This window comes from Dermacentor variabilis, chromosome 5 (assembly GCF_050947875.1).
Source record: "Dermacentor variabilis isolate Ectoservices chromosome 5, ASM5094787v1, whole genome shotgun sequence".
NCBI lineage: Eukaryota > Metazoa > Arthropoda > Arachnida > Ixodida > Ixodidae > Dermacentor > Dermacentor variabilis.
In genome coordinates, this window is record NC_134572.1 from 158,938,694 (window position 1) to 158,948,267 (window position 9,574).

Genomic DNA, 9,574 nt, shown 5'->3' on the forward strand with positions numbered 1-9,574 from the left:
AAACGCTTGACGCTTTAGAATTCCGGAAAGTGACCAGCAGTCTGCCATTCAAAACTTCTGGGACTTAAGCAAGGTAGCGACAGTTTTACAGGGCGCTCGCGCATATGACCCGAACGTAGATTCGGCCAGTCGCGCATTGGGTTAGGATAATCTTAAAGCGCACACAGCTTTGCTTTGCTCGTTGGCCCATTTTCGTAATCGTGTGGTCGGAATTACACTGCCGATACAAAGGCGCCGATGCAAAGGCCGTGTGATCTCACGCCACCGAGTTGCGGGGAGCATTCGTCGCCGACCATCAACAGTAGACGTATCAGATTGAAAATTTTTTAAAAGAAATTTGGTTGCTAATCAAGTTCTATATGCAACTTTGAGACAGTAAAACGAACTTGTCAACTTCCCTAAACTTTCAGCGCTATTCCAGACATTGTGAAGATAGACAATGCGCTACAATGCGGACGCGGAACACCGCTCCGTCGACGACATGCGTTCATAACGTCGTCTGTTGATCGTACGGAGTTGTGCGTGTGAGCGAATAGGCCGCGGCCTGTCATGCTATTGCTGCCGCGCGACAGCTTTCGGCGACGCGAAGGTGTAGCTGCTAGGGTGGGACGCTCAGGTAGGGCAGCCTTCCTTTTTGCCCCGCTACACCGTCTCCCCCTGTGGTGACTGTATAGGACCTGAGGGCCATGGTACCGCTCCAGATGTGCTGATTAATGCCTCTTGTTCTGCACGGAATTGCGCGATGAGACCAGAAACGCTACTTACGTGCCCTCCATGCAACAAGCGTGCGCCTTGAAGTGCATCGTTCATTTAATAAAGCGAATAGGCGTTCTCGAAGCGTCAGGCCATTCGCTTACATTGACAACCATCGTCGGTGTTTTCCGAACAAGTTCTTGTTTGCCAAACAATGTAGGGCATCTAGTGCAGTACACGGCAAAATACCCGCCGTGGTTGCTTAGCGGCCGCGGCGTTGTGCTGTATAAGCACGATTGAGGTCGCGGCATTGTATCCCGGCCGGGGCGGCCGTATTTCGATGACAGCGAAATGCTAAAAACGCCCGTGTACTGTGCATGGGTGCACGTTAAAGAGCCGCAGGTGGTGAAAGAATTAAGCCGGAGATCTCCGCAAAGGTGTGCCTCATAATCATTTCGTGATTTTGGCGCGTAAAACCCCAAATTTCTTTTCTTTCTTATCATCACATTTCTTATACGCTTGCTTTGCAGTAGATACGGAGAAAGCTAATATCAGACATGATAACCAGAGTATTCCGGATTTGCTGCCTCATCCCCCTTTTAAGGGAGAAGGCGAGAAAGAAACGACAGAGGAAAATGAAAAGAGGAAAACGTTGACGTTCGCCTTCTTCGATGGGCTAAATTTCCCAGGTCAACGCGCACGTAAGGCAACTCTGAAGAATCTCGGTTCATTTATTTCCAAGCTGCGAAAGGCCAGGTCCATTACGCTCACTCTAAGCCGAGAGGTCTTTTTCATACGCTGCCCGAGGCCGACGGATGGCTGGGAGCCCGTGCCGTAACCCCGCAGCGCGTTTGGTGCCGTAGAGAACGTCGCACTTCGATGAAGTCAACAGCGCATGTGATAATACGCGGCGAGCGACGTTGTCTTTGCAGCGCATCTATATATAACGCTCAGTAGGGCCTTGATTCTCAGGGTTTTCCGAGGCACCAATTAACTGATTCACTTAGGAGGATGAAATGTGGCCTCACGTAGGACGATGCCAATTGATGAGGTAATGCCAGTAGAAGACTTCCGAAGTGCTTCTCAACTGTAGTTCAACGTCCCCGACGGCTTAAATAGAAAAGCTCGAAACTTTGGAACGGCGTCGATTGTCAAGGATTTATTTATTTATTTATTTATTTATTTATTTATTTATTTATTTATTTAGCGGTTACACGGATGTCTGCACACAGCATTCAAGAACATGGAAGGAACATAGCACAATTTGCCCGAATTTGCTAGTGGGGACATTCTTTGAAAGCATACTGGTATCTACAACGATCACGATGACCGAGTGAACATAGTCTTTGCAAGAGGATAGATACCTTCGATGACCACAGTAGAATACACGAAAAAGGAGACAATTGGTATACGCTTTGAAACAGACTGTGGTCATAAATTTCTAAGAGTGTATATAGTAGTAATAGCAGTAAACTTTATCTGGTCCGAAATGGGGCTTAGGGAGCAGGAAGGCCCGTCCTCTTCGTCCTCAGGCGCCGGCGAGGCCTTGCGCTTTGGCGGCATCTTCGGCCATCTGGACAACCCGGAGTTGGAGATCCAGGTTTGAACTGAGCAGTGCAGTCTCCCACTGCTCTAAGGTGCTAATGGGAAGGGGAGGTAATGAGTTGGTGCGTTTTTAAAGGCACTCGGGCTGCCGTTCAGTATATATATATACGTAGATTCTTCTCTTTTTTTTTCAAGTAATAAACGTCTCTCTCTCTCTCTCTCTCGGCATTTATCAGGGGGCACGCCCACATCATGTGGTGAAGATCGGCTCTACCTGAGTACAATTTACAATCTGCTTTGTATAGCCGGGATAGAGCTGACTGTACGTCACTGGGTTAGGGAAATTGCGCGTCTGTAAGGGGCGCCAGGTTACTGACTGTTTTTCTTGCTTGAATCTGCCTTTGCGAGTCCATTGTCATGCCATGGACAACAATAGGTACGATCTAAGATTTCGGTGGAGCAGGGTCACCGATTTCAATAAGTCTCTTCTCCTCATACTAGTAGTCCAAAAGACTGTTTAACAGTTTAAAAAAGAAACGTCATCCGGTCCCAGCGTTCCACAGAATTACAATCAAAGGTCATCGCAAATATTGCTCCTCGGAAGCTCCATGGATTGCTTACGTGATCTCTGATACGGAGATATAGAAATCACATGCGTTTCCAGTCAATTTATTCTCACGTTCTATCAAACCTTGGCAAAATAAACGGAGCTTGCTCACTCTTACTCCCAAATTACATATTTTGCAGGCAGCCTACCTCCTCCCCCCCTCCCCGTCATTCTGGCTTATACCAAAATTCCGCTGAAGTGATTGTGCCCCCCCCCCTCCGCCTTTACTCGAATTCAGACCTACCAAACTTCTAATCAGCCGGGCTTACTCGGAATCAGTCAGCAGAATCAGACTCGGGCGAGTCCACCTGGCAGAGAGGCTCTCACTGACTGCGGCTCTCTCGTGAACTGAACTCATCCAACACTAAAGGCCTTAATAAGACACTAATGTAAAGCACATGCAGAGAGCTTACAAACGCTAAACATTCCAGAAAATGTATACACAAGAGACTTAAGCATGCAAGAAATTTCCTTGTTTCCCACGGATAACAATGTCTTGTAAGAAGCAAATAACTATGACGTCCGATCATGGCAGGGCTGGAACTATTTCACTTGAGCATAAAGGTGATAAGGGGATCTTTAAAAAATACGGGAACTCTTTCTTGTGTGTTTGTGCATACGTGCTCTCGCGCTTTTGTGTGAGTGGCGCACGCGTGCGATATTGACCCCCAGCTCGGGATATAAGTCGATCCTTTCTTTCTCATACTGTGCACTATGAAGGCCTGCCTCGGAAAGAAAAGTGGACGCGGCTAGTATTTTGTACAAAGAAAACTGCACTTTACGTAATACCACTTTTTACCTACGACTCCCTATAGTACCGCAAAAGGACCGGTTTGCTGTGTTGCTTTCCGAGTTGTCGAACATTGCGCTAGGCGTTGAGAATTTCGTAACTCCTGGTCGGTCCACAGAATCAAGAGTAGTTTTGTCTATGACACTACGAGTCGTAAGTGCAGATGAGCCGTTCCAGCAGGGACACTGCTGACATCCGTATGTGCATCCTATCGCGATGAACGCGAGTACAAGCACGGAGGAATCAAAAAAGTCCTTGGTATCCTCCCGTGGCCACCTGAAGGCTGATTCAGGAAAATATAAAAGTAATGGTAATTGGGCCCTCACCCCATGATGCGCAAGCGGTCATTTCTAGCCGCTGAGCACGTGCGTGGATCGAATGTACGCAAAACAGCAGGCTGGAGAGCGCGAGAGAGGTTCGATTGTCACCAGGGCGCCACAACAGCTACCGCGTATACCATACTGTCTTGAAAACTCGGCCAGCGTCAATCCCGCTCGCTTGTCGCGACGCCGTAGCCCCTGCAGTCTGTCGTAGCGTCCAGCCTTGGCTGATTTTGTCCGCAAGGGTTAAAATTTAGGGAAATCATATGCAGCATACACGGCTTGCATGTGCCCGGGTGTCTCACGCATCGCAGCGAGCCTGCCCTGCTATCCCTTTCAACCCTGCCTTAAGCGTGCCGCGAAAGCGCGAATAGTAGGAAAACGAGAAGTAGAGGAGAGACATGGAAGGGGATCGAGGGGGGGGGGGGGGGTTCGAAGCGTGACGCTGTAAGTCTAGACTGTAGTGAGTGTGTAGCGAGAGTGTAGCACGTGTGGCATGGGGGGGGGGGGGGGAGCAGGACGCCAAGGCGAACGATAGCCACGTACTTCCGTGCTTGGACTCTTTCTTTTTTAAATGCGCTCACATGCAATGTACACACGCAGGCTGCGCGCCGGGCATTTCGTTGTCGCCGTCGCCGCGACTCGCCACAATTAGGTCGCCAAAATAAACAGGCTCACTCACAAAATACATTTTTTTTGCATAAGGATCACTCAGACTCATGCTGGGATGCCACTCATCACTTACCAAAGTTCTCTCAGCCTGGCTCACTCATACTCAGACTCACCGGTAGGTCTGAGTCAGAGTGAGTTTGAGTGGGTGAGCTCATGAGTGGTGTTTGCCCGACAGGTCGGAGAGAGTGAGAGAAACGAGGAGGAAGAGATAGGGAGGCTAACCAAGGGCGTGCCCGGTTGGCTACCCTACAGATGGGGAGAAGTAAAGGGAAGAATAGATAAGGAGAGAAAGAAAAATAATAGTCAGCCATTCACAGTTTGTCGCAGATGAATCCCACTGTCGTAAGCGTATCCAGTATCCTTCAAGAAGTGCAGAAGGGCTTTTGTGGCCTTTTACGTGCAAGGATGCGTTGGCCATGTTCCAAGGATCTTTTCTTCCGAGAGCGCTCTATTATGCAGCAGGCTGAGTTTAGCTCGTTGAGTGCGTTGTTGAGTGTCAAAGGATGGACAGTGACACAGAAAGTGCTCTAGAGTCTCATCGCACCGGCACAAGTTGTACGCCGCACTGTTGGCCATCCCAATTAGGAGCGAATAAGTATTGGTAAATCTAACGCCCAACCACATGCGACACAGTAAATTTGTTTCGCTGCCCGAGAGTCCAGGTTGCAAGTTAGGGTGTTAGAAAGAAGAAAGTTAGTTAGAAAGTGTTAGCGTGAGTTGGTGAAACCTGGTGAATTCGGTCGTAGAAGTGTGGTGTGGCGAGCAAATGATTGAAGTTGCCGCGCAGCATCAGTTCTTGAAAGTGGTGTAAGAACCCGCTGATGTTTTTGATTAGCCGAAAGCGCAGCTTCATCTGTGCTGCCATCGCCGACGATACCGCAGTGGCTCGGCAACCATTGAAATACGTTGAAGAAATTAACAGCGCAAAACAGACAAGGACGAATGAAATGTGTATATCAGTTGTGAGTTAGCGCCAGCGTCATGTTCTTCTTTTTCCTCGTCCTTGTCTGTTTTGAGCTGTTAATTACCAAAACATGAATCACCACCAACTCGCCCAAGTTGGTGGCTCTTAGCGTGTGACCCGACGATATGAGTGGTGATTCGGGTGCTCCCGTTCAATGAGAATCGTTGCAGCTGTCGAAGAATATCTCGGAGAGCAAGAGATAACCGAAGTGCTTGGGCTTGTACGCTCTGTAGTGCTAGGAGATTAGTGTTGCATGTGCTGGACACAACAGAAAGACTGTGTCGCAAAAATCAGAGAAAGAGTGCAGTGTATATCTGTAACATGGAGCGCACGGACGGTCCCGGCGATTTTCCAGCTACAAATTCGAGCATATTCGCAATACAAATACCCGACCGGTGGATTCTAAATTGCATCTTCCCTGTCTTTCATTTCATTGCGTTGGCTTGCATATACTCGTAGAAAACACGTATGGAAGGGCGGAAGCTCATGCTCCATCCAAAACGTCTCGTTGCACGAGTGCCTGCTAAGTTTAGCGGTCATTGCCTGAATCAGAAGGCCCTTGAGCTGTTGCTGCTGCCGTAACTGTGATGCTAGAAGGCCCACACTTCTGCCCTCAATTCTGTCCCTGGCTATTTAGTTGGAAGTTCACTGATTGAGTGATACTGTGGCGCTAGACACTGACTACCAGAATAATCCAGCCTGGTGTCTATTCCGTCTTGAGATGAGCTCTGCCGCGCTCAGCTTTGTCTTCGCCGAGACAATGTGCGAAATTCCTGCTTCTTAGGAATGTAAATGAAGACTCAAGGGGTCCTCCAGTTTCTACGTAGCTCTTTACTTCGAGCCGGACCGTTCAGCTCCACAGACGTTAGCTAGACCTACGTAGGTGTTCGTCGGCTGGGCAAATGTAATGTTCTCACGGACCAAAAAATCTACGCAAGCGCTTTTCAGCTTCTTTTGTGAATGATTAGGGTAGCTCTGGAATCCTTTAAGTACAAGTGAATGGCCGCGTTCATGCAACGAGCAGTGATGCCCAGCGAGAAAATTTTGTGAGTGTCATTACGTTGGTGGTGTTGCGAAATGACAGGAGGACTTTATTGCTTGTTGCGATCGGGCTGTTCTTGCATGCCTACGTCCCTATTCCACCTTCTTCTATGCATTAATGCTCGAGTGTTATTATCATGGAGCGTTGGACGCAGTAATAAAATTCTATGTGGCTCTACGACCCTACCTTTAAAAAAACTTATCGGAAGCCTCTTTTTACGAAGTCCTTTGTTTTCACGAGAAGTCTAACTTTTGAGCATACCAGTGAAACAATGAAAAAATTACCCGCTTTTATTTTACAAAGAGCAGGTTTTATTAATCAGCCGTGGTGGCATAGCGGCGATGGCGTTGTGCTTCTAAGCCCGAGAACACGGGATCAAATCCTGTTCACTGCGACCGCATTTCGATGCGGGCGAAATGCAGAAACGTCCGTGTGCTTTGCATTGGCTGCACATTAAAGAACCCAAGGTGGTCAAAATTAACCCACGACCCCCCCCCCCCCCCCCCCCCTATGGCGTGCTTCCCAATCATATCGTGCTTTTCGCGCGTAAAAGCCCAAAATTTGTTCCTAATATTTTAATTTTTTTTTACATCAGAATTGTGAGCCCTTGAATGAAAGCACAGAAAACAAAGAAAAACAGTTTAAGGATAAAGTTGACCTTTCTGTTCTTCAAATGTGCTATTCGCCAGTCTATATATCCTTCCGTTTTAGCTGCGGAAACAGGAGTATAGAAAGTTACTGTTAAGCACCCTAGTGAAGACCTGTTAGGAGACACAGCCAATTTCTTCCACTGAATATATGTTGTTTACAGTTTAGAATGAAACGGCCGCGCCAGTTCTGCGGTGATCAACTTTTTCTTTCCTTTTCATTCATTGCTACTGAAAACACGGTGATGTAACGGGTATTTCACATATTTATTTCACAAGTGCGTGTATTTGTAGTATGTGCGATCAACCTTGCGTTTCTTGCTGCTATCTCCCTGGTTGCTGCGTTGCCAACTCCTAGCGGACTTGCTAGTGACGCCCATTTTGTACCGTGGTTTATTCATCTCTTTTCGCGTCCTTTGTCACCCTAATGGCCTGACTTGTCCAAAATGCTATGGGTCCCGACTCGTCGGAGTGAAAACAGACGTTTGTCCGTGATTAGGGCCGTGTCAGTCACAACCAGAACGCAACAAGGCTAGCGTATGTGCCTCTCACGCGGCATCAAGCTTCATAAGGTTGTTTAACGTTTTCTCAGCGCGATCTTAAGTTACTGCTTTCACTATTAAAATCCCAGTATAATATGTGCTCTTTACCACGCAGAGCTTGTCGGCAGACGAAAAACAAATAGATGTCTGTGCATTGAATTCTAGTGGCACTTCAACTCGAGGCTAACTTCCATTTATTAGACTTCCAATTTCGAGGTCACATGTTAAAGAAGAATTTTGTATCCCGTTAAAACACTTGCAGGCAAGTGAACTAGCCAACTGTATATTGTAAATACATCGAAATATTAACAAAATTTCAGAACGAAATAGCGCTAATGAAGATCTTTTCATTGTATTTTTTTTTTCGTGGGCCACTCCCATCCTGACTATCTTAAGGGAGGAATTGGCGGCCCTGAAAATGGCGCAATTACCTTCCGTGTCGGCCATGCTCTAGACAAAGCGTAGCCGTTAAATGCGACATTTATGACTATAAATTAGTAAGGCTGGGTCGAAAGCCATTCTGTCCAATTTTGCAAGGTGGGAACGACGGAATTGTTCTATGAGATTCTTAGGGAATTTTGAGAATTTGTGGAGCATTTGGTAGCCAAATATAAAATTTGAGATCATAAGTCTCACCCCCTTGCCTCGTTTTACTCCAGTAGTCGGATATAGGCTGTGCAGCAACACAGGTACAGTTCTTTGAGCGGATTATTTAACAAAGTTCGTCAGAAAATATACGCTGCAACTCTGGAAAGCATTTCGTTTTCCTCGAAATCCACCCCTATTCCCAGAACAATCTAAGCTATCTGTCCGGGTATGAAATTAAGAGTACGATTCTGACAGTGGTTGGCATTTCTGACCGCAAATCGAATGCGCCAACATGTCCATTAGGCTTTACGGAAAGGTAGAATTGTCATCGACACGATAAGCTACAAATTGTTCAGGTCGGAGTAAGCTTGGAAATCGAATCGCAGATAATTATGGCGCCAAATGCCACATCTTGTTTGCAAGAATTTTGTGTAAGCTGCGTTGAGTGCATCGGCACTATAGAGAAACAATTTAAACGCTCACATAAATGAAGGTAAGTTTTGCAAACGTCCAGGCATGACGAAAAAATAAAAAGGACAGCTGCTGGCTTCCCTTAAACTCACTCGGTTGTGTGTGTGTGTGTGTGTGTGTGTGTGTGTGTGTGTGTGTGTGTGTGTGTGTGTGTGTGTGTGTGTGTGTGTGTGTGTGTGTGTGCGTGCGTGCGTGCGTGCGTGCGTGCGTGCGTATGTGCGTGTGTGAGGGGTTGTGCGTGCCTGCCTGCGTCTCTGTGTGCGCGTGAAACGTGTGTATGTGCGTGCGTACGTGTGTGTACGTGCGTGTGTGCGTATCGTGTGTGTATGTGAGTGTGCGTATCGTGTGTGTGCATGTTTATGTATGCCTGCTCTCGTGTGCATGCGTGTGTGCGCATGCGTGTGTATATGTGTGTGCGTGCGTATCGTGTGTGCGCGTGTGAATGTATATGCGTGCGTGTGTTTGTGTGTGTGTCCGTGTGTGTACATGTGTATCTGTGCACGTGTTGGTCACGTTTCCAAAGAAATTTTTTTACTTCTTCGCTTACACGTAAGACTTCCGCGAAATACCACTCCCGCGAAGGTTCCTTTCTTGCATGACGCAAAATGCCGCTTAACCACAGAGTACCATTACACGCAAAGGGGTCATTTTATGCTGGAACACGCCAGTGCATCGAACGTCTGTGATCCATTC